This window comes from Lutra lutra, chromosome 6, assembly GCF_902655055.1.
Source record: "Lutra lutra chromosome 6, mLutLut1.2, whole genome shotgun sequence".
NCBI lineage: Eukaryota > Metazoa > Chordata > Mammalia > Carnivora > Mustelidae > Lutra > Lutra lutra.
The window spans coordinates 73,105,864-73,130,751 of record NC_062283.1 but is presented as its reverse complement, the minus strand read 5'-3'; positions in this window follow the sequence as shown (position 1 = coordinate 73,130,751).

Genomic DNA, 24,888 nt, shown 5'->3' with positions numbered 1-24,888 from the left:
CCTCTCCAGAAAAGAGGTCTTGGGAAGGTATTTCACCTTTCTCAAACTTCGTTTTTAACTTATTCATAAATACTTTGTTAGATGCTCAACATTCACATTTCTGTTACTTCTTTCAAGTCAATCTTCTCTCCTCTGTAGTTCTACTAATTCCAGTTTCATCAACTTTACGCTTATTACCACATATTTTTCTATAAAAAGAGAAAAAGTAGAATAGATTTCATTGTCTCTAAGAGTGTTACAAAAGAATTTAAGGAACTGGCTTTGAAAGCAACACATAAAGCTCTTACTTTTAAAAGACAAAGAGCTGTGGGTCAATCAGAGGGGTCTTCTTATTTGCACAACAAACAGTAATTGTTTTCTCTGTAAGCCTGATAAATATGTTAATTTGCCAACAGTTTTCTCTTGGAAAACTAAGCTTATTCTCTTATCTGGCCAGAATTTTCCAGTGACTTGAATGATATCTGTCCATAAAAACTATTAGCAGACAGATATCCTCAGAAGGTCAGAAATACGGCTACATAAGCTGTTTCATGAGGAAATCTATCTTTTTTCAACAATATTTTTTAAAACTATACATAAATATTTCCCCATTAAGTAAGTGTTTAAGTAGCCAAAGGAATGTTGACATATTTCTAATTATTCATTCTTAAAGATACAATATAGACATTTGTAAATTACAGTCCTCTTGGGGGGAGGAATCCTTCTTTTCTCAAGGAAATAACCCATTTCTTCTATGTCATTATCTGTTCTATACCTCATGTAAAGCTAATATTTTTTTAAAGTTTTTAATTTAAATTCCAGTTAGTTTACATACAGTGTAATATTAGTTTCAGGTGTACAATATAGTATTTCAACTCTTTCATACTACACCTTGTGCTCATCTCAGGTGCACTCCTTAATTCCCATCACCTATTTATTCCATCTCCCCACCTACCTGCCCTTTGATAACCATTAGTTTGTCCCCTCTTAAGAGTCTGTTTCTTGGTTTGCCTTTCTGTCTCCTTTTTTCCCCTTTGCTAGTTTGTATTGTTTCATAAATTCCACATAAGTGAAATCATATGGTATTTGTCTTTCACTGACTGACTTATATCACTTAAAATAATACTCTGTAGCTTCATCCAGGTCATTACAAATGGCAAGATTTCTTTCTTTTTTATGGCTGAGTAAAATTCCATTGTGTGTGTGTGTGTGTGTGTGTGTGTTTGTGTGTATTACCTCTTCTTTATCCATTAATTAATTGATGGACATTTGGGCTGTTTCCATAATTTGGCTATTTCCATAGATAACGCTTCTATAAATAGCTGGGTGTGTGAATCCCACACCCAGTGTGAATTAGTGTTTTTGTATTCTTTGGGTAAATACCTAGTAGAACAATTGCTGCAACATAGGGTAGTTCTATGTTTAACTTTTTGAGGAACCTGTATACTACTTTCCACAGGGGATGCACTGGTTTTCATTCCTACCAATAGTGCACATCCTTGCAAATACCTGTTATTTTTTGTGTTGTTGATTTTAGCCATTCTGATAGGTATGAGGTGATATCTCATTGTAGTTTTGATTTGCATTTCCTGATGATCAGTAATGTTGACCATCTTTTCATGTGTTTGTTGGCCATCTGTATATCTTCTTTGGAAAAATGTCTATTAATGGTTTTTGCCTATTTTTAAAATGTATTATTCACTTCTGGGATATTAAGCTTTATGAGTTCTTTATATATTTCGGTTATTACCCTTTATTGAATATGTCATTTGCAAATATTTTCTCCCATTCCATAGGTTACCTTTTAGTTTTGTTGATTGTTTCCTTCACTATGCAGAAGGTTTTTCCTTTGATGTCCCAATAGTTTATTTCTGTTTCTGTTTCCTTTGCCTCTGGAGATGAGACATATCCAATAAGAAGTTGGTATACCTGATGTAAAAAAATTTACTGCCTGTATTCTTTTCAAGGAGTATTATGGTTTCAGGTCTCACATTTGGGTGTTTTTTTGTTTAATTAATTTATTTTTTATATTTTTAAAATTCAAATTCAAATTTAAATTCAAATTCAAATATAATTTATTTGTTTCAAGGGTACAGGGCTGTGATTCATCAATCTTATATAATACTCAGTGTAGATTTAGGTTTTCTTAATCCATTTTGGGTTTATTTTTGTTTATGGCATAAGAAAGGGGTCCAGTTTCATTTTTTTGCAGGTTGCTTGCTGTTTGGTTTTCTCAGCACCATGCGTTGAAGACATGGTCTTTTCCCTATTGGATATTCTTTCCTGTTTTGTCAAAGATTGACCATACAATTGTGCATTCATTTTTGGGTTTTCTATTCTGTTCTATTGATCTATGTGTCTGTTTTGTGCCAGAGCCATAATGTTTTGATCACTATAGTTTTGTAATATAACTTGAAGTCTGGAATTGTGATGCCTGCAGTTTTGCTTTTTGTTTTCAATGTTTCTTTGGCTATTTGGGGTTTTTATGGTTCCATACAAATTTGAGGACAATTCTAGCTCTGTGAAATATGTGGTTGGTATTTTGATAGGGATTGTATTAAATGTGTAGTTTGCTTTGGGTAGTATGAGCATTTTAACTGTGGAGGCCAAGAAAAACAAGGCTGTACCCACCTCGAGTCTAGCCCTGACATAAGTGCAGCCATCTTGATGTTCCAGATTATCACAAAATATTTCTTGGGTTCTGACCTACTCAGGTTAGCACTTTAAACAGTCCCTCTCTCCTTTAATGATGATTTAAACCCCTGGACTGGAAAAGGGTTTTTTGTCAAAGAGCAAAAAAAAAACTAATTTAAGCTTCATTTTCTTTTTGTAACACTAATCATGTTTTGCTATTTTCTCCCATATCTCCTCACCTGACTTCAACACCTTTGCTGTCATAACTTCCACAGACGATCCTTTCCACTTGGGAAGTTCACCTGAGCAGTTTCCCCTGGACTCAGCTGCCTCTGTCTTTCATTTTTTTTTTTTTTAAGATTTTATTTATTTATTTGACAGAGAGAAATCACAAGTAAGCATAGAGGCAGGCAGAGAGAGAGGAGGAAGCAGGCTCCCCGCTGAGCAGAAAGCCCCATGTGGGGCTCGAACCCAGGACCTGGGATCATGACCTGAGCCGAAGGCAGCGGCTTAACCCACTGAGCCACCCAGGCGCCCCTGCCTCTGTCTTTCATAACTCCCCTACACATTCCCCAACTGACAGGTGTTGACCCGAGTAGGTAGGGACAACTCTACGCCACTATTCAGCAGGAAGAAGTTACAGAAGATGAGACCTTCCACCTTCAACAACCTTAATGATTTAAGGGTCAAAATTGTTCAGGGGGGAATGATGTGGGAAACAGAGGCGGAATAAAATCATTAAAATTCCTTACCTACTGACAAGCCCTTGAAACAGACAGAGTGGCTCTCCTCCAGGGACTTAACTGCCCTCACCTTGAGGTTTTGCTAAGGACAATCCTGGCCTGACCGACGCCTTTCCCCGACAGGTCCCACCAGGATCCCGTAAGTCTACTCTAACAATTCCTTCAGGAAACTTTATCTCTAAACCTCCAAGAAAGTGTTGAGAATCATTCCCAAGCATATGGCCTACTGATATACATCTAAAGGGTCTCACGAGAAGAATTTTACTACTGGTAGTAAATAACCTTTCTCCCAACAATAGCTAGCCCCTCAAGGTCCTGGAGACCTTGCTTCCAAAATTCCTTAGAGACTTATATCATCCCTAATCCCCTTTGTCCTTACCCACCGCCCGAGTCCACACCTACTCTGCCTTTAAAAACTCTGACTGTTGTCTGGTTTGGGGTCCAAGTCCCTACTCCCACTGTGTCGGGTATAATTGGGCCCAAGCTTAAGCTTGTTAAATAAACCCTCGTGTGATTGCATGGGTGTTGGCTCCTTGGTGGTCTCTCAGATGCAAAAACTCGGGTACAACATTAACAATGTTTTTTTCTTCCAATTCATGAGCATGGAGTATCTTTCCATTTGTTTATGTCACTTTCAGTTTCTTTCATCAGTGTTTTATAGTTCTCAGAGTACTGATCTTTCACCTCTTTGGTTAGATTTACTCATAGGTATCTTACTGTTTTTGGCATAATTGTAAATAGGATTGATTCCTTAATTTCTCTTTCTGCTGCTTAGTTATTGGTGTATAGAAATGCAACAGATTTCTGTATGTTGATTTTGTATCCTGCAATTTTATGGAATTCATTTATCAGTCCCAGCAGTTTTTTGGTGAAATGTTTTAGGTTTTCTACATATAGTATCATGTCATCTGCAGACTCTGAAAGCCTTACTTCTTCATTGCAGATCTGGATACCTCTTATTTCTATCTGTTGTGTGATTATTGTGGTTAGGATCCAGTACAATGTTGAATAACAGTAGTGAGAATGGACATCCTTGTCTTATTCCTGACCTTAGGGGAAATGTTGTTTTTCCACACTGAGGATGATCTTAGCTGTGGGTTTTTCATATATGGCCTTTATTATGTTGAGGTATAGTCCCTCTATACCTACTTTGTTGAGGCTTTTCATTAATGGATTTTGTACTTTGTCAATGGTTTTTCTGTATCTATTAAACTGATCGTGGCTTTTATCTTTTCTTTTATTAATGTGATAATATTGCATTGATTGATATGTGGATATTGAATGACACTTGCAACACATAAATAAATAAATTCCACTTGATAGTGGTGAGTAATTTTTTTTAATGTATTGCTGGATTTGGTGTACTAGTATTTTGTTGAAGATTTTTGTATCTATGTTCCTCAGAGATATTGGCTTGTGGTTCTCTTTTTTTATGGTGTCTTTATCTGATTTTGATGTCAGGGTAATGCTGACCTCATAGAATCAATATGGAAGTTTTCCTTTCCTTTCTATTTTTTGAATAGTTTGAGAAGAATAGGTATTAACTCTTATTTAAATGTTTGGTAAAGGGGCGCCTGGGTGGCTCAGTGGGTTAAGCCTCTGCCTTTGGTTCAGGTCATGATCTCAGGGTCCTGGAAAGGTCCAGAGAGCCCTGCACCTGGCTCTTTGCACAGCAGGGAGCCTGCTTCCCCCTTTCTCTCTCTGCCTGCCTCTCTGCCTACTTGTGATCTTTGTCTATTGAATAAATAAGGAAAAATCTTTATTAAATGTTTGGTAGAATTTGCCTATGAAGCCACCTGTTCCTGGACTTTTGTTTGTTGGGAGTTTTTTGATTACTAATTCAAATTCTGTGCTGGATATCAATCTGTTCAAGTTTTCTATTTCTTCCTGTTTCAGTTTAGTTTTTTATATGTTTGTAGGAATTTATCCATTTCTTTCTGAAGGCTGTCCAATTTGTTGGCAGATAGTTTTTCATAATATTCTCTTATAATTTTTTGCATTTCTGTGGTGTTGATTATTTCTCCTCTCTCATTTGTAATTTTATTTATTTAGGTCCTTTTGCTTTTCTTTTTTGTAAGTCTGTTTAGAGGTTTATCAAATTTATTATTTTTTTTCCCAAAGAACCAGCTCTTGGTTTCATTGATCCATTCTACTGCTTTTTTATTTCCACATTATTTATTTCTACTCTAATCTTTATTATTTCTCTTCTTCTCCTGACTTTAGGTTTTATTTGTTATTCTTTTTCTAACTCCTTTAGGTGTGAGATTAGGTTGTTTATTTAATATTTTTCCTGCATCTAGAGGTAGGCCTGTATTTGTAAGTACTTCCCTTATAGGACCACTTTGCTGTATCCCAAAAGTTTTAGATAGTTATGTTTTTATTTTCATTTGTATCCATGTATTTTTTATTTCTTCTTTTATTTCTGGGTTGACCCATTCTTGTTTAGTAGCATGTTATTTAGCCTCCATGTTTTTGTGGTCTTTCCTGAATTTTTTCTTGTGGTTGACTTTCAGTTTCATAGCATTGTAGTCAGAAAAGGTGCATGGAATGACTTCAATCTTTGTGTATTTCTTGAGGTCTCTTTTGTGGTCTAACATGTGATCTATTCTGGAGAATGCCCCATGAGCACTTGGAAAGAAATATATGTTCTGCTGTTTTAGGTGATAATGTTCTGAACATGTCTGTTCAGTCTATCTGGTCTAGTGTGTCATTCAAAGTCATTTTTTCCTCCTTGCTTTTCTGTTTATATGATCTGTCCAGTTGTAAGTGGAGTGTTAAAGTTCCCTACTATATCATTGATAATAACATGTTCCTTTATGTTTGTTATTGCTTTATATATTTGGGAGCTCCCATGCTGGGTGTATAAAGATTTATATCTGTTGCATCTTCTTGTTGGATTGTCCCCTTTATTATTATATAGTGACATTCTTTGTCTCTTGTTAGTCTTTGTTTTAAAGTCTAGTTTGTCTGATATAGGTAATGCTACCCTGGCTTTTTTTTGACATCCATTTGCATGATAAATTCTTCTCTAATCCCTCACTTTCAATCTGAAGGTGTTTAGGCCTAAAATGAGTCTCTTGTAGGGAGCTTATAGGTGGCTCATAATTTTTTTTTTAATCAATTCTGACACCCTGTGTTTTTTTATTAGAACATTCAGTCCATTTATAGTCAAAGTAATTATTGATAAATATGTATTTATTGCCAGTTTATTGCTTGTTCTGTGGTTGTTTCTGGAATTTTTTTCTAATCCTTTCTTGTTTTTTTCCCTTTCATATTTTGTTGTTTTTCTTTAGTGATATGGTTGGATTTTCTTCCCTCTACTCTTTGCATATTTATTAGTGGTTTTTAATACATGGTCACCATTAAGTTTTTATATATCCTCTTCTGCAAAAAAGCAGTCTCTGTTAGGTTGATAGTTGTTTAAGTTTGAACCCATTCTTTTTCTCCTCTCCTCCCCATGATTTAGGTATATGTTATTATATTTTATATCCTCTTTTTGTGTGTGAGCTCCTTGCTGATTTTTTATAGAAATATTCCTTTTTTACTGCCTTTGTGTTTCCTGCCTTTATACTTTCAGTTTTGATTTCTCCTTTCCGTTCAAAGAGTCCCTCTAACATTTCTTGTAGGGTTGGTTTAGTGGTCATGAACTCCTTTAGTTTTTGTTTGTTTGGAAAACTTTTTATTTCTCCTTCTATTCTGAATGAGAGTCTTGCTGGATAAAGTATTCTTGGATGTGGATTTTTGCCATTTAGCACTTTGAATAGATAATGCTACTCTCTTCTGGCTTTCTGAGTTTCTGTTGCAAAACCTCCTGCTAGCTTTATGGGTTTTCCTTTGTAAGGTAATGGCTTCTTTCGTCTTGCAGTTTTTTTTTTTCTTTAAAGATTTTATTTATCTATTTGACAGACAGAGATCACAAATAGGCAGAGAGGCAGGCAGAGAGAGAGGAAGGGAAGCAGGCTCCCTGGTGAGCAGAGAGCCCGATGCGGGGCTCAATCCCAGGACCCTGGGATCACGACCTGAGCCGAAGGCAGAGGCCCCAACCCACTGAGCCACCCAGGTGCCCCCGTCTTGCAGCTTTTAAGATTTTTCTTTATCACTATATTTCACAAATGTAATTACAGTATGTCTTGGTGTCAGCCTGCTTTTGTTAATTTTGCTGGGAGTTCTCTGTGCCTCCTGGATCTGGATGTCTGTTTCCTTTCCCAGATTTAATGAAGATTTCAGCTATTATTTTTTTTGATAAATTTTCTATTCACTTTTCTTTCTTTTCTTTTTGTAGGACTCCTATAATAGAATATTATAACATTTGATGGAGTTACCAAGTTCCCTAAGTCTAGTCTCGTTTTGCATAATTCTTCTTTCTCTCTCTCTTTTTCTAGCTATTTGCTTTCCATTACTTTATCTTCTAGGTCATTAATTTGTTCCTCTGCTCTTTCCAGCCTGCTGTCCATTGTATCAAGCATATTTACAATCCTGTTCATTACACTCTTCATCTGTGATTGATTCTTTCTTTTTTTTTATTCTTTTATCTCTGGAGTAAGGGTCCCATGATGTCTTCAATTCTTTTGTCAAGCCCAGTAGCCTTTTGATCATTGCTTTAAATTCTCCATCAGGCATGTTACTTATATCTCTTTCACTTAGATCTCTGGCCATGCCCTTATCTTGTTCTTTCATTTGGGATAAATTCCTCTGCCTTCTCATTTTGTTGATTTCTGGTGTATTTAGGATGATTTGGTAGTTGTCTAGTTGTATTTGTAGAACAAGGTGAGGCTAAAGTCCTCCTACTCCACCTCCATCTTCCTCTAAAGCTAACATTCTAAAATTAAAGAAATACATATTGTGTTTTAAAATTCTTTAAAACTAGTGTATAATGGATTTCAAAAGACAATAATTATTGATAAATTTCTTTGTTCCAAAAGCTGTTGTTTTAATCTTAGATGCATCATATTTACTTTTATGTATAAAATGTGTTTTGAAAAATCTTACGGGCATTTAGCTATTTTTTCAAAAGTTATTTTTAATCTGTTCTAATTCTGCATCAGTGATAGTGGGCATATATTAGGTGGCTAATCAATATTTGTTGATGGATTAAATTATATCATTACAGTATAAAATTTTTATTACATTTTAAGTGAGATAGTCTTCTGACAATAAACCATTTACTGATTCCATGTTCTAAGTTTTTGCTATTATACATTTAATTTTTATTCAACTGTGGTGATGAAAGCAAGAAATCATTTGCTAACAAGGTACTAAGGCACTGGAAATAATGAAATAAATATAAAATTGTGTGTAATAAAAGATTTGTCAATTTCTAATTTGATAGAAGTTCTAGAATGATTAATTTGTTTTTTGCTTAGCATGTTTTGTTTATACTTTTTGTTATACTCATATCAGAAACATGTACTGTATTAAGATTTTACTGTCATTAACAAGCAATTCTCGAGTTTAAAACAATATAATTTTGCTTTTTGATTATATTTCCTTACAGATTGACAGAAGCCTACTCATTATAGTTATCAAGGAAAATAGATAGATGGAGGATCCACCATATATTGAGTGTTTCCTTCTCTGTGTCAGAGTCTCACAAAGGCAATTAAATATTAGTCCTAAAAATAAGAACTTATTTACTTGGACTACGTGGAAGCACCAGATACTTAGAAGGGAACCAGAAAAACACAATCCTACCATGTTTTCTGGAAGATATAGAGCTGACATTTTTTGAGCAGTAAAATGGCTATTTCATTGTTCATTATATTTTTCTTATAATAAAAATCTACATATATTAAAAGTTTGTATAGTGCAGTGACAAAAAATGCACATTCTAGAACTAGAAAACTGTTTTAAGTCTTGTCTGTGAAACTTAATTAGCTGTGAGTTGAGTGAGTTACTTAAATTCTTTGTTCTTTAGTTTTCTCATCTAGCTATATTGATATTTTCCATAAAGTGTTGTGAATATTACATATAGTAATGTGTATAAAACTCTTAAAATAGTGACTGGCATGGGAATTGTTATAATTTTGGCAAATAAGCTCAATATAATGCCTTAAAGGCACATCATGATGTCATTGTAGATAGGATTTGTTTCTCATAACAATGTATGTGAATGCTTTAGGATTTATAGTTGGATTAGATCTAAGATTCAAATATACTTAGTGAAGAGAGTAGATGACAAAATGTGACCAAGTATGAGTTGCATCTTACATCAGCAAATGTAGTTTGACAAACCTAAGACTGGCAGAGTTAAGTGCAAGAAAGGAAAAGGTTAGATAGACAAGTTCAGACTTTGGCCTAATAGCAAGGCTGGTCCCAGAGTTTCTGGAAGGGGAATGCAATGCATAAAAAGTGAGGACCTAGTTATTTTGTTGTAAAGGTAGCGGGTAAGTTCCTAGTTCTGTCTTTCATGGCAACAATTCCCAAAGCAGAAACAATAATAAAGAAATATCCATTATTGCATTTAGATGATTTATAAAGAGAATATTCACAGAATTGCTAGAGAGGTATTGATATTGGTCTAATTTGGAAATGTCTTAAGTCTTCTTAGTCATATTCTTAATGTGCACAAATTCTTCACCTTGTAGGAAAATTGAGTTTTCACCAAAATTAACGAGTGACTCCCAACATGAATGATTAAAATTGAAAATACTATTACAAAAACAAGTGTAAGTTTGAAGTAATTATACAAGACTCTTGGTTCCTTCAAATTTCTACATAGGAAGTATTGATAAGGCAAAAACAGAACAAGGAAGTGAAAATATATCTACATGTGGTCAATTGATCTAATGTGATGTTTAGTCAGGGCTCCTATTAACATTCTAGAGAAAATAAAAGGATCCAGCTGCTCCTTTTTTTTTTAGTTCCTGGAATGAAACTGTGTCAGATGTATGCTGCTAAATATGTAATTGCTTAGAGTTTGAGTCCCTGTGACAGGGACTCTTTCTTCCTTGCATTCTATCTTCTTACAAGTGTTAGAAATGCCTAATGCATATGAATTAAGCAGAGTAAGGTTTAGATACCAAGGTATCTGAGTGTGAAGGTCATGTATGTGTAAAGATACTGGTGTCTAGGATGATTTTAAGCTTAAATATGATGACCTGTGAAGTTGAAATGGGCTTGTAAGCAAAGGGCATTTCTCCATGTCCCACACACTATCCAGTCTCCTGGAAAGTTGATCTTGGGTGCAGATTCTCTCCTTGGGCCCTTGGAGAAAAAAACAAACAAACTACAAATTTCCAAACTTGTCTCTATCCATGTATTTCAAGCCCTGGTGTATATAATCCTAAAACATCAGATCTGATTAAAAAATTCAATCATAATGATCCCAGGAATCCAAAACAATGGTCAACCATCAAAATGGGTCTTCACCTGGATATAAGCAAGCAAAATAGGAGCTGTTATATGGGCCATAGTTTTATTATGATTTATCCAAAACTCTTGGCACTAGTTGTATTTTAGAACTTAGAGTATGATTTAAAACTTTATGAAGATGATACATTGCATATGCATATATTATGAAACACAAACTGTGGAATTTGGTGCAGTGCCCTGTAATCCAACACATCTGCTCAAACTCAACTGCTCAAACTAATAGCCACAAATCAATTAAAGTCACTTTTGCTATGATTGTTTTTTTTTATTTAATCTTAGAATTTTTTGAATTTTGATTAAATTATATTTAATGATTATAGGTCTGACTTGCAGGTTTATATTAGAAACTGGGAGTAAGGAATCCTCAAGACTACTAACCTTAACTAAAGTCCCACAAAATTCCCAATTGAGCATAATAATGCATCACATAAATGGGTATTTTATTTTATTTTATTTTATTTTTTTAAAGATTTTATTTATTTATTTGACAGAGAGATTACAAGCAGGCAGAGAGGCAGGCAGAGAGAGGAGGAAGCAGGCTCCCTGCTGAGCAGAGAGCCCGATGCGGGGCTCGATCCCAGGACTCTGAGATCATGACCTGAGCCGAAGGCAGCGTCTAAACCCACTGAGCCACCCAGGCGCCCCTTTTTTTTTTTTATTTTTTTTATTTTTTTTTTTATAAATGGGTATTTTAAATGATCAGACTTTTTTTCCTTATCAATAGCAGCTAATTTTGTGATATTTGGAAGGTGCCAAGTATAAAAGGCCATATCAATGCAAAAATGTTGCTTCCAGCTGGCTTAAGAAAGTTAACCACAAGTGCAGCAAGAAATTGCTCAGTTGACTGAGTCAAAGATATTAAATACAGAAATCTGAGCCAAGGATTAAGCCAAATTTTAATACTCTTGAGCAATCTAAGCAGATGCTTGAGTTTGGTCACTTTTGAACATTTAAAAAGAGAATTTCATTTTTCATGTGGATATCTAGTATAATAATGGGAAAATGCATGTATAGAAAAATAATTGTGAGGCATAGTTATTAGAAATATATGTAAAAAAGAAACATATATATATGTGCATATATGTATTCAAAGTGGTATGAAAATCTCTTGAAACTAATGAGATAAAATTAGAGGAAGATACATTTTAATTTTTGCTAAAAACCACCTGAAATAAATCAAGACATGTTCCCTAAATCATGATCCTTCTCTTTATTCATTATATATTCATCTATTTACTCATTTAGTCAAGAATATCTTAACACTAGGTTACAAAAGTCAACATAATATTAAGCCTGTGCTGGAGTTGCTCACAATCTTCATCAAACCCTGGACTATCCTTGTCTTCGCTCTAGTGGCAAGTGTATTTTCAATTGGTGAAATCAAGGGTGTTTTTAAATTTGGAAAGTAAGTTCTCTGTGGCTGATAAAAACCTTGGATTTTGAGCCAATCATGATTCCGGGTATAAAATTCAAATAGTGTAGTTGGGGCATCACCTCTTTTGTTTCTCAACAGTGCCCTTCCATTTGCCCAGTCAGTTTATAACAGAGGGGGTTACCATTATTATACTCACACAATAACACACTGCACAGTGAAACAAATACATTAGAATACAAAACTTTAGAGAACTAGTAGAAAAACTTAATAACTTTTTAATTTTATCCTTATCTCTTTCTCTATCATTTGGCTACTAAATAGATTCTGGAGAGGAGGCTGGACCTTCATGGGGACTCAGATCTGAGCCTAGAAATTAATTACCTCCTACCACTTAAAAATTCCTATTAACCTCTGTGGAAAGGGGGAAAAACACATTAAACAGGAGATTTTTTAGTTAAGCAGGGCCATTGCTTTGAGGTTCCTAAATGCTTTGTATTAACACTTTTTGAGTTTTTCTCTTCCTGATGGTCTAAGTTGTTTTAAATTACTTACCACTGTTTATCCTTCTATTCTCCTGGAGACCGTTTCTGGAAAATCTAAAGAGGTCATGATTTAATGTTCTTTACAACTTAATTTCCAGTTGAGTTTCTTTCCTCAAAAAGTAAAAGAAGTAATGAATAGCAATGCAATGTCAGTATCAATAGTAATATCAACAATATATTGATTAAATTGTCTAGCTACCTGAATTTTGCTTTTTATACCTCTTTTTCCCCAACATTTTTTTTAATTGAAAACAAGAAATGTGTGTGAACATACAACTAAAATGTATTAAAATATGATCTTAACTTTATTAGTGGCATATACAAAGGCCCTGGTAATTTTCTTCAGACTGGCTATCAATTCTTGCTTAAACCATTCCATTATTTTCCTGATGGGGGGGCTCACAAACACCCCATATTGATCTAAATATCCTCCATTTTATTTCCCTAATTTCTCTCTGTTCCACTGGCATATACCATATGAGATTGATTGAGCCTGCCTTTTGAAATACAAAGCTCTTAAAAATGATGAGAACTTGATTCTTTTTTTCCTGATCCTGATAATATAGGTTTTCTCTCTTGCACAATACAGATAAAGTTTTGCAAATTCTGTTGATCATTCAGAGGACCAATTATTGGTTTTGTTGATTTTTTCTTTTTCTTTTTTTTTTTTATTGATTTCTAGCTTTATGTTTAATTCTTCTGTATGCTTTAGACTAAATTTTTTCTTTTGTTCTTATTTCTAAATAGAGCATTTTTGGTTACTGATTTAAGATAAATATATATATATTTTAATGTAAGTATTTAAAAGTGAGGTATCTGTGTGGCACAGTCGGTTAAGTATCTGGCTTTTGATTTTTAGCTCAAGTTGTGATCTCAGGGTCGTGGGATGGAGCCCTGCATTAGGCTCCACACTGAGGGCGGAGCCTGCCTGTGACTCTCTCTCCCTCTGCCCCTCCCTTCTGCATTCCCCCCTTGCACTCTCTCTCCCTCCCTCTAAAAAAAACAAATAAATAGGGGCACCTGGGTGGCTCAGTGGGTTAAGCCTCTGCCTTTGGCTCAGGTAATGATCTCAGGGTCCTAGGATTGAGCCCGCATTGGGCTCTCTGCTTATCAGGGAGCCTGCTTCCCCCTCTCTCTCTGCCTGCCTCTCTGCCTACTTGTGAACTCTCTCCCTCTCTGTCAAGTAAATAAATAAAATCTTAAAAAAAAAAACAAATAAATAAATTGTAAGTATTTAAAAGCTACAAATTTCTTTTAGTGCATGGCTTTATATAATTTATCTATTTGATATTTTGAAGTCTTACCAGATTCTAAATATTTCAAAAATGGATTTTAACCTACTTGATACAAATAAAATACAACAATCTCTGTTTATTGTTAAAAACAAAAATTTAAGATAAGTTAAAGAATTAATAATCACTGCATGAATTAGCAGCACTCCACCCCACCCATGCATGCATTTCCTAGCGACCACAACTCATCTTCCATCTTGAGCCACAGGAGACTATATTGGTTCTCACTCTAATTACATCCAAACAGCCTAAAGAGGGCTTCACAAACACTCTAAAACTTTTCCTTTCTCCTCCTTTCCTCCTTTATATTTTGTTCAGCCTCTTGAACTTTACAACTCTCCAGAACCAATCTTTTTTTGGCAGAAAGCTGCATGAGTGATAATCCAGCTGAGCAGTGTCATCCACCTGAAGGATGACACTAGAAATTGCATGATTTGTAAGGGAAGAAATTGTCACATTCTGAATAGTGTTTCATTATGAGTCTGAGCCAGAGTAGATCTTCACGCATACCACTCTTCCCATACCAGTCCCAAATTATCTTGCCTCATGGAGTTCAAGTCATGAATGTTCGTATAGTTATAGCTCAAAAGGGCAATTTATATTTTAATTAATGTTCTCAAAAAGTCTTAAAGGTGAAGATGCTCTAAGTTGTTGGAGGTAATTTGAGGAGTCCTACATTAATGTTAGTTATTAAAGAGTTGCAGCCAGTATTTAGCATTTTCTTAGTTTTAAATACAGATTATTTCAGTCTAATTCATAAGACATGAACTTTATACAACAAGTACATAAGGTTTTATTATTTTCAACATGAAAAATTTCTTTGGATTCTTTGATTTTTAGCAGTGAGGATGCTTGCATATGATTAATCATTTGGCAAAGAATCTGAGGGTAAGGACGATTTTAATACTGAAATATTAACTTTATAAAACTATTAGAAATATTTAAAAATAAGTTAGAGACACACGTTTTAAAGTACTTGTATATTGTAAAAGAAGAGGTACATATTTTTCTGGAAAATACAGTAGAGTAGGACAAATTGATTTTAGTAATTTACAAATGCTCTAATATCTGACTTGAAAGTCCTTATTTGCAAATAAAGAACTTGTTGTTAAGGTCTGTTCTAGTTATAAAATTACAGTTTTATTTTTTAAATAGAAATTTCAATATTCTTCCTATATTGGTATGAATGATATAAATTTATTTCTTGTTTGAATGTGATATGAATATTGAAAAAATTGCTGAATTTTTTATATCTTCCATATCTATTATACTTGAATTTTAATTAAATTGTCTTTATTCATACAATTCAGGTTTATATTAAAATTTTCATAAATGGAAAGGCTTAGATATAATTACATTCAGTCATATTTCCCAGGGAGTAAGTTGTTTTTTAAAGATTTTATTTATTGGGGTGCCTGGGTGGCTCAGTGGGTTAAGCCTCTGCCTTCGGCTCAGGTCATGATCTCAGGGTCCTGGGATCGAGCCCCGCATAGGGCTCTCTGCTCAGCAGTGAGCCTGCTTCCTCCTCTCTCTGCCTGCCTCTCTGTCTACTTGTGATCTCTCTCTCTGTCAAATAAATAAATAAAATCTTAAAAAAAAAAAGATTTTATTTATTTAACTGTCAGAGAGAGAGAGAGGGGGAACACACAAGCAAGGTGAGTGGCAGGCAGAAGGAGAAGAAGGATCCCTGCTAAGCAAGAAACCAAATGACACAGCGCTCAATCCCAGGATGTTGGGATCATGATCTGAGCTGAAGGCAGATGCTTTAACCGACTGAGCCACCCAGGCGTCCTGGTTATTTTTTATTATTAAGCAGATATCTAACATATCATTTTAATTCTGTTGCTCATTTTTTCCCACATTTTTTTAGTTATTGTCTTACTGGCTAATCTGGAGATTATATATGCATTTATTCCTCAAAATTCTAGTCCAGATTAATACTAACTTAATTCTGGTAAATATAGAGTCATTGTAGTCATCCCCAAAATTTTCACCTTAAAAATCATAATCTTGGGGATTTGGGGACCCTTTCTTTTCTTTTCTCTTTCTTATTTTACCTTTCACCACCTTAGGTAGCATAGCAAAAAGAAACCCAGGGATGCACTGAGTCAAGTCTCCTGGGATCAGATTTATCATTTTTCAATTCCATTGGTAATTTTCACCTCTCATAAGAAATCGCAGCCCAGCTTCTATTTTATATATGGGTGATTCCGTAGAACTCCAGAAATGAGGGTTTCAGAATCCCCACCTCTCCCTCTTTCTTTTCCCCAAATAACACATTAGTCATATTTCTATGAATGGAGATAATTCTAAACATTTCCATCATTGTTACTACTTGGTTGGGGGTGGGTGAGTCCCAAGTCCACTCACATATTTGTTGATTTGTTAGAAGGACTCAGAGGACTTAGAGGCTATTATACTCATGGTTGTAAGGTATTACAGAGAAAAAATACTTAACAGGATCAGCAAGGGGGAAAAGACACATTTAGCAGAGTCTGGAGGAATCCCACCACAGCTTTCTGTGTGCTCCTCAAAGAGACCACATGTACCCCACTCCTTCATACACCAATAAATTGTATATTACTCTGCACAGGAAAGCCAGACTCAAAGTTTGATTCCAATGGAGATCACACAGCACTCTGCTTAGCCATAGCTAGCAAAATTTAAGATTTCCAGAGTGAAAGTGGATGTTCAACATCAATCACATTTTTGGAACCAATTGTCTAGATAGGATGGTACAAAGAAGTAATCAGTCTACAGAATGTCCCAACATTAAGGTTCCTAAAGCTACCCAAAGGGTCTGCAAACAGGGCCTTCTGAGGATCAGACCTGCTATGGTAACTGTGTCCTGAACATTTCATGCTGTCATTATTCAGTTCCCACTCACTATTTAGTGCTAAGTCTTTAATACATGTCGCCCCATTAAATTCTCCCAATAATTCTTTGAGGTGTGTATTACTATTCCTTCTACTTTTCTGATTATAAAACTGAGAAGTGAAGAAAAAATTAGTATATGTGCTGCTGAAGCAAGTACTGGAGAGATAAAATTAATTTCACAAGTTCATAAAACTAGAAAGAGGTAGCAAGGTTTGACTTCAAAGTCAAGATTTTAATTATTACAATATACCCATATGGGAATTGGGGCTGACATTACTGTATTACTGAAAATTACTGGGGTGCCTGGGTACCTCGGTCGTTTGCCTTCAGCTCAGGTCATGATCCTAAGGTCCTGGGATCTAGCCCCATGTTGGATTCTCTGTTCAGCAGGGAGCCTGTTTCTCCCTCTCCCTTTGGATGCTACTCCCCCTGCTTGTGCTTTCTCTCTCTCTCTCTCTCTCCCTCTGTCAAATAAATAAATAAAATCTTGAAAAAAAAAAGAAAATTACTGTATATGTACAGCATATTCTATTCTTACTGTAACTCAATGAATTAAGTATAACAAAAGTTATTATTCTCATTAGGCAGAAAAGCAAAATCAAGAGCTGAAGTATATAAAAATGCATCTGTATATATACAAATATATTCATAGCATTATATATTTATAACATATTACTTATATAATATTTATATTATATATACATAGATATATGGCTCTTTATTATCACTTAAAATTTAAATAAACTTCCTGACTCATTCCATGCTTTCTTACTATACCTGGAAATATGTGTCTGCCATTACAACCATGGTTTTTAAATATTCTAATTAATATGCCCAAACACTGTCAGAGGCAAGAAAACCGCTTGCAATTTTGGAGAGAGATAAAGCTCAAAGGATTAAATGTAAGATTTAATTGCTTTTAGAATGCAGTTCAGTTGGGTAGGAAAGCTTTTCTAGTCTGTTCTTCAGGGGTGAATATTAATCCAGCACACAGTAATCTGCTCACATATCACATCAAGGAAGAACCATCTATGTGTGTCAAGCTTGAACTTCATGGTACTCACAGAAACAAATTCATTCACACAACTTTCCTCTTTTTTCTCGCTATTACAATGCTAAACTATGCACAGCAAATATTAAAAAAAGAAAGATGTTAAAGATTAATCCAACAATCAACATAATTTGGCTAGAGGAAAATACAGTATACAAAATAATTTTCTTCATACAAAATAATTTTTTTCATAATCTTTGAAATAACCACAAATATTTCTCCCTAGGAGATAAGAAATAGAAACATTATCATTGAGGTGCCTTATGCATCTCTTTTAGTCATCTGGAAGAAGCCAGCTAGCAATGTATAAGTGTGCTTTTAGAGAAAGCTTAGGTTTCAGAGACTATTAACATAAATTTCCTTTTTGTTATCTTTCTCTCCCCCTTGATGTTAACAGATTATCATAGCTAGTGCTGATATTATTATGTACTGTTAGTCTCTTAAACTAATAAAGGAACTCTAAATCAAACAAGAAACATATACTGAGCGCCTAATATCTATTAATTAAAACACTTCCTAGGTGTTCTCAAGTATAGCTAGGGCTGAGAATAATTGAATTAGAGGATTCTCAATCTGATATTTATAGAATCTTTTCCAGTTATGAATTTTGATATGTTTTTATGTCAATGATACCAAATGTGCATTTCTTATAATTAGATAGCAGTCCATAAAATAAATTATAATTTTGAAGATTACAAGACAGCTAAGAATTCTTAAAAGGTCTTAAAAGACAATGTTTTCATCTTTGTAAATGTTACTATATTGATTAGAATTTTTATATGTAAGTTTTTTGGTTTGGCTTATAATGCCCTTTACAAACTAACTCTTCGTGCATTCTAACTCTATTGCCTGAGGCAGACATGCTCTTTCATGATTCCATACCTATGAATGATTTTATCTTCTGGAAATACCCTTCTTTTATCCCTTCTCACCTATTAGACTCAATTCAAATTGGGATCCTAACATTTCAGTCTTTTATTTCATACTTTCTAATCAGAACTAAAGGTCACATCTCAATATATATGAAAAAATATATTTCAATGTATTACAATTTATCTGATTATAAATCTGTCTGATATACTGCTTTGTGATTTCCTGTAAGTAAATTGGTTCTATCTTACTCATTTTTACATCATGTAAACCTAGACCATTAATTCTTTATACATTCATTCATAGAGGCTGCCTGGATAATTTAAAAAATACATTTTAATTAATTAATTAATTTAAGAGAGACAGAGAGAGTGAGAGGAAGAGCAGAGGGAGAGTGGTAAGTAGACACTGCCCTCAGTGTGGAGTCTGACAGGGGTATCTATTCCACTACCCTGAGATCATGACTTGAGGAAAAATCAAGAATCAGAGGCTTAACTAACTGAGCCACCCAGGCACCTCTGGATAATTTTTATACTTAAAGAGATTGAATTTGGCTTATACAGTTTCATATGTGACTGTTGGAAACATTGCTGAGTTGAGTAATTCCATAAACTAAGCAGTAGATCAGAATCACTTATTTGATGCAAAGTCACGTGCCAGGGAATCTGAGTCAGTAAACAAGCCAGGTATCTGGTAATTCTCCTGCTGATTTGAAAGCCATCAGTTAATTCAGTATATACTTATCCAGTACAGCACTTGCAAGGTGTGAGGTGGGTATCAGTGAACAAAATAGCCTTGGTGCTTACCTTTAGGGTGATGACAGGAAAAATATAATTGGGAGTGATAAATGCTAACAAAGAAAATATGAGGAGCCTAACAGAAGTTTTCAAGGGTAAGAAAAGTTTTTTTTGAGAAATGGCATTTAAGAAAGTACCATACAAAAATAAATGTAAGCTAACTTGCACTTTGAAAAGTCTAGAGACCCCAGGGGAATTTTGTGCAAAGTTAGTTCAGAATTGTGTATAGGGTAGAGTGAGGAATCATTCAGGCTTTCAAAGTCAGCTTAAGGATTTTGATTGTTATTCCCAAAATAATGGGAATTGTTTTAAGGGTTTTCAGCAGGACATTCGTAGATCAAATTTAGATTTTAGAAAGAACAGTGGATGTGGTGTGAGAACTCAGTAGGACTGGGTGGAAAGTGGTTCTGGTAGGGACAAAAGTGAAAGCAGAAAGATCAGGGAGAAGCTTAGTACAGAAAGTCAGGTGAATACTAATGATACCTCAGACTATGAGGACTGCCAGAGGTAAACACATGTAGACCTACTCCAGACATACTAGAAATTAATGATTTGCTTTTCAGTCCTTCAAAAATAGATTTGCTTCCCAATTTCATTTGAAGAGGAAATAACTTGAAATGGAAAACACAAGTACTTTGAATTTGAAGGACTCATATCCTACCTCTGAGACCCCTATTGATTTGTCCCTTGAGGAAATCTTTCAAGCTTTCTCTTCCTCACTTCCTAGCAAGGAAAATAGGGATGATGTTGAGTAAATACAAGTTTTGATGTGATATGAGACCATTTCTTACTTTTTTTGAAAGGGGCTTGGGTCTATAGTACCATTTGATTATAAATTAAAAAACTGACTCAGACTACCTGAAATATCAACAATATCTTCAGTTTTGGTTTTAGGAGACATCTTTTCACATTTAGCAATTCATGGCCCTGAAATAAATTAAGGTAAACCTTGTAATACTAGTGATGAGAAAAATCTATCCTCCTAAAATTAGGCTTAATGCTGAGTGATAGCAATGTAATTCCTTCTATTTTTAAATAAAATATAGATTATATAAGGTAACTATTAAAATGATAGTTTAACTCGGGGCACCTGGGTGGCTCAGTTGGTTAAGCGACTGCCTTCGGCTCAGGTCATGATCCTGGAGTCCTGGGATCGAGTCCCACATCGGGCTCCCTGCTTGGCAGGGAGTCTGCTTCTCCCTCTGACCCTCCCCCTTCTCATACTTTCTCTCTCTCTCAAATAAATAAATAAAATCTTTAAAAAAAAATAAAAAATAAAATAAAATGATAGTTTAACTTAATGGAGTGTACATTTATTTCCTGTGCTACACAGTACTTAACTTCTTGGAAATGACTGATAGGGATAAGTCTTAATACACAGGTGTTTTCCACAAGGATTCCTAGCTTCTCCAAGAATAACCAATATTAATTTTCGAATCATTTATTTGTTCACTCAGTTCATATTTATTGTCTCCTGTACACCACATGTAAGTATCATGCCCTAGAGAACAATATAGGCCCATAACTTGGGGAAATGTTGTAAGGGAAGATTAATCACAAGAAATAGCATTTAAAGTGAGACCAAGAGTTTATTAGTTCCCTAGGGCTGCTGAAACAAGGTACCAAAAACTGGATGGATTAAAATAACAGATATGTATTTGTTTCACAGTCTGGAGATTAGAAGTCTGAATCAAGGTGTCAGCAGGGCTGTGAGAATCTTCCTTGCCTCCTCTAACATCTATTGTTTACAGGCAATTTTTGGCATTCCTTGTCTTGTGAATGCATAAATTGTCTCTTCACATTGTCTTCCCTCCATGTATGTCTGTGTCCAAATTTACCCTTTTCACATTGGTCATATTGGATTAGGTCCACCTTAATGGTGTCATTCTCTCTTGATTAGTTTTGTCAAGATCCTACTTCCAAATTTGGTCACATTCTGAGGTACTGGGGATTAGGACTGCAGTATATTTTGGTTGGGGGGGAAGGGGGTAAGGAACACAATCAAACCAGAACAAAGAGTGAAAGTTAACCAAGCTAAAAACAGTAAAGTATTAGCGAGAGAATTCCAGAGTTAAACGAGCTGTATGCCATTACTGACTTAAAATTTACACTAAAAATAAGAAAGTAAAATGTGACTCATCAACAGGATCATTTTCTATTCGTTAGAATAGTACCCCAACTACTCTAGTTAGTCTGATAGGGAAAGTTTTTAGCTAATGGTATATAAATGTGAGACCCAGGAATATTTCTAGCACTTACAGTTGAGAACTTTTCTCCCTTCTTTCCCTTCTCTCCTCTTCCCAACTGCCTCTCTGAGCCATTGTTCTGTCACTTGTGTGTAGGAGTGTATGAGTTATTCATTCCTTGGCCGGGAATTTTTGATGTTTGCAGTGAAATGCTCAGGACAGAAGATGACCATAACTGACATATTACAGGGTATTCTTCACTATCTTAGATTCCAATTTTGTTTTGTTTTGTTTTCTAATCTAAGAATTATGGGAGTGAAATCAGAATGCATGAGAGTGAAAGTGGGCTTATCAGAAACATATCCTTGACATAAAACATAAAAAAATTATTATTTTTAAAGTTAATCACTGAAATGGCAATATTTAGGCAACTATTATTTAGCCATGTCTTAATAGCCATCACAACTTTGGAAACACCAGGCTCAGTCACTATCCTTAAGAACACCTGACTCCTGAAACTAGTATTACACTATATGCTACCTAACTGGAATCTAAGTAAAAACTTTAAAAAAAATTATAAAAAAAAATTAAAGGTATACCTGCAATTCATTGATTGCAATTCATTCATTCATTTAGTCTTATAGCTATCAATTCAGCTCATATTTAATTGATGCTTGACAGGCGCCCAGCACTGTGCTAAGTAATAAAATACAAATATGAGGAAGCCACTGACTTTGCCCTTAAGTAGTCTGCAGTGTGCTCAAAGGAGAGTGTGAAGTAACCATCACTCTGTTTTAATAATGTTTCACTTTACCCCAACAGATGTCTAATCAGAAATGTCTGAGAAGTGAAAGGTGATGTTAACAATGGTCTAATAAAGGGGATCCCTGGGTGGCTCAGCCAGATAAGCATCTGCCTTCAGCTTAGGTCATGATCCCACCATCCTGAGATCAAGCCCCGCATTAGGCTTCCTGCTCAGCAGGGAGTCTGCTTCCCCCTCTCCCTCTTCTACTTCCTTGCTCAAATAAATAAATAAAATTTTTCTCTCTCTCAAATAAATAAATAAGATATTTTGAAAAGTGGTCTAGTAAAGAAGTATAAGAAGAAAACCTTGCTTTGTATTTTACTTGTAGAGAAGTTATATTTCTAGGTATTTTCTCTATTATCTGGCCCATCACCCCCTATCAACAAATAAATTGTATATTTGTCTATTTTAATTTAAAAAAATTCTCTGGACTCTCAGTTTTCTCAGGTATATGGAGGATTCTAGGGATATAAGGTTATATGGCCGAAAAGGCCCCACATATTGTATTTCTTTAATTTGAAGGTATTTCTTAATTTGAAGAAATGTCATTATATAGTGAGGGTAGGGAAGAATTTGTTATAAAAAAATGAATCTGTGGGTTGTCTGGCAGAGGGGTTAGCAACTTGAATGCATAGGGCAGTGAAGTGGAAAGTTTAGGGGACCATTGTGGAGAAAAAAATTTCAGGTTCATCAAAGGATGTTTCAATTAATGAATCATTTGAATAGATGGGATATTTTAGGACAGAAAGAATAGGAGATGATCCAAATGCCCATAGCCAAACATAACCTGTCCGAGACTGGTGACAATGGACCTTGTGGTCCATTTAAAAATCCAATAAGTGGCAGGGTTAGTGTCTTCCCAGTTCAATATTTGTAAGCTGCCCAGAAAGGTTACTGCCAATTATATTATTATCCCTGTGTATATTATCCCAACAACATCCCTTCAAAACAGTATTTTCCAGGGGCACTTGTGTGACTCAGTGGGTTTAAGTGTCTGACTTTGGCTCAGGTCATGATCTCAGGGTCCTGGGATTGGTCCTGGGATTGAGCAGAGAGGATTGAGCCTCTCTGCTCAGCAGGAAGTCTGTTTCTCCTTCTCACTGCCCTCCAACCTCAAATAAATAAATAAAATCTTTTTAAAAAGTAGTATTTTCTCTGAGGATGGGCCAAAAATTATATAACTATTATTTTTGACCAAAACTGTAAAATAAAGTGATAGAAAAATATGTGAGAACTATAACCTGTGTAATATGATGCTCACATTTGGACTGTTGATATTTGCTGCTCTTTTCAGAGGATGGGGGAGAAAGTTAGGAGAATTAAATGTATTATGTCTCTAGTTAAGTAGAAAACTATGAATATATCTTGTGACTCTGATACCCACTGAAAGTGTTGTAGGTAAAGGCCACTGACTTGGGCAGGTGAACTCTATGAAACAATTCTTAAGAAATTATTAAGAAGATCCAAGTAGCAGCGCATTTCTTAATGATTCTGAGGATAAAAATATCATCTTCAAAGTGTAAGGGTTAGTGTGGGTAAAGAAGGAAGATGGAACTTCTGGGGAAAAAAATCCGTTTTTGAAACTACATAATACTGAAAGGCGAATTGCTTTCCAATTGCTCTTATAGGATATACCTAACAAATTTTTATACATATGCCAAGGAAACTCTGACCTTGTTACTCAAAAGAGCAAGTGATCCTCTTATAATCTCTGCTACATTATAATGCTTTATTTTATTAGTTTAACCTTGGAAGGTACATTTCTAGTTGCCTTTTCCCAATTCCTAGATTTCAGTAAAGGCAAAGGTAGTCATAGCTCATATGTATTAGTGATTTAGTTCCAACTAAACATAAAACAATCATTCATACTGAAGTCTAAGTCAATTTTTACCATTTTCTTTAATGGTCTAGAAGAGGAGACTACCTGTTATGAAGTGAATGGCTATGTTAAAAATAATCTGTTTAGGGATGCACATGACATTCCTGAGGAGTTACATATCTCCCTAAAAATGCTATTTGTACTACTTTAACTGGGAGGGAGGGGAAGTGCTGGTGCTGAAATTCCCTGTATATTCTACATCTTCTCAGTGGTAAAAATCCCTCAGCTTGGATGGGATAAAAAAATCTTCATCATCAAATTCTAAAAAACATAGTTTTTAAAAAAGGTTTATTTATTTTACAGGGAGAGAGAATGAGCAAGCTGGAAGAGGGACAGAGGGAGAGGGAGACTCTTCAAGAAGATGCCCCACTGAGCATGGAGCCAGACATAGGGCCAATTCTGAGACCTCAAGATCATAACCAAAGCCGAAATCAAGATTTGGCTGCTTAACCAACTGAGCCACCCAGGGGCCCCTAAAAAAACTTGA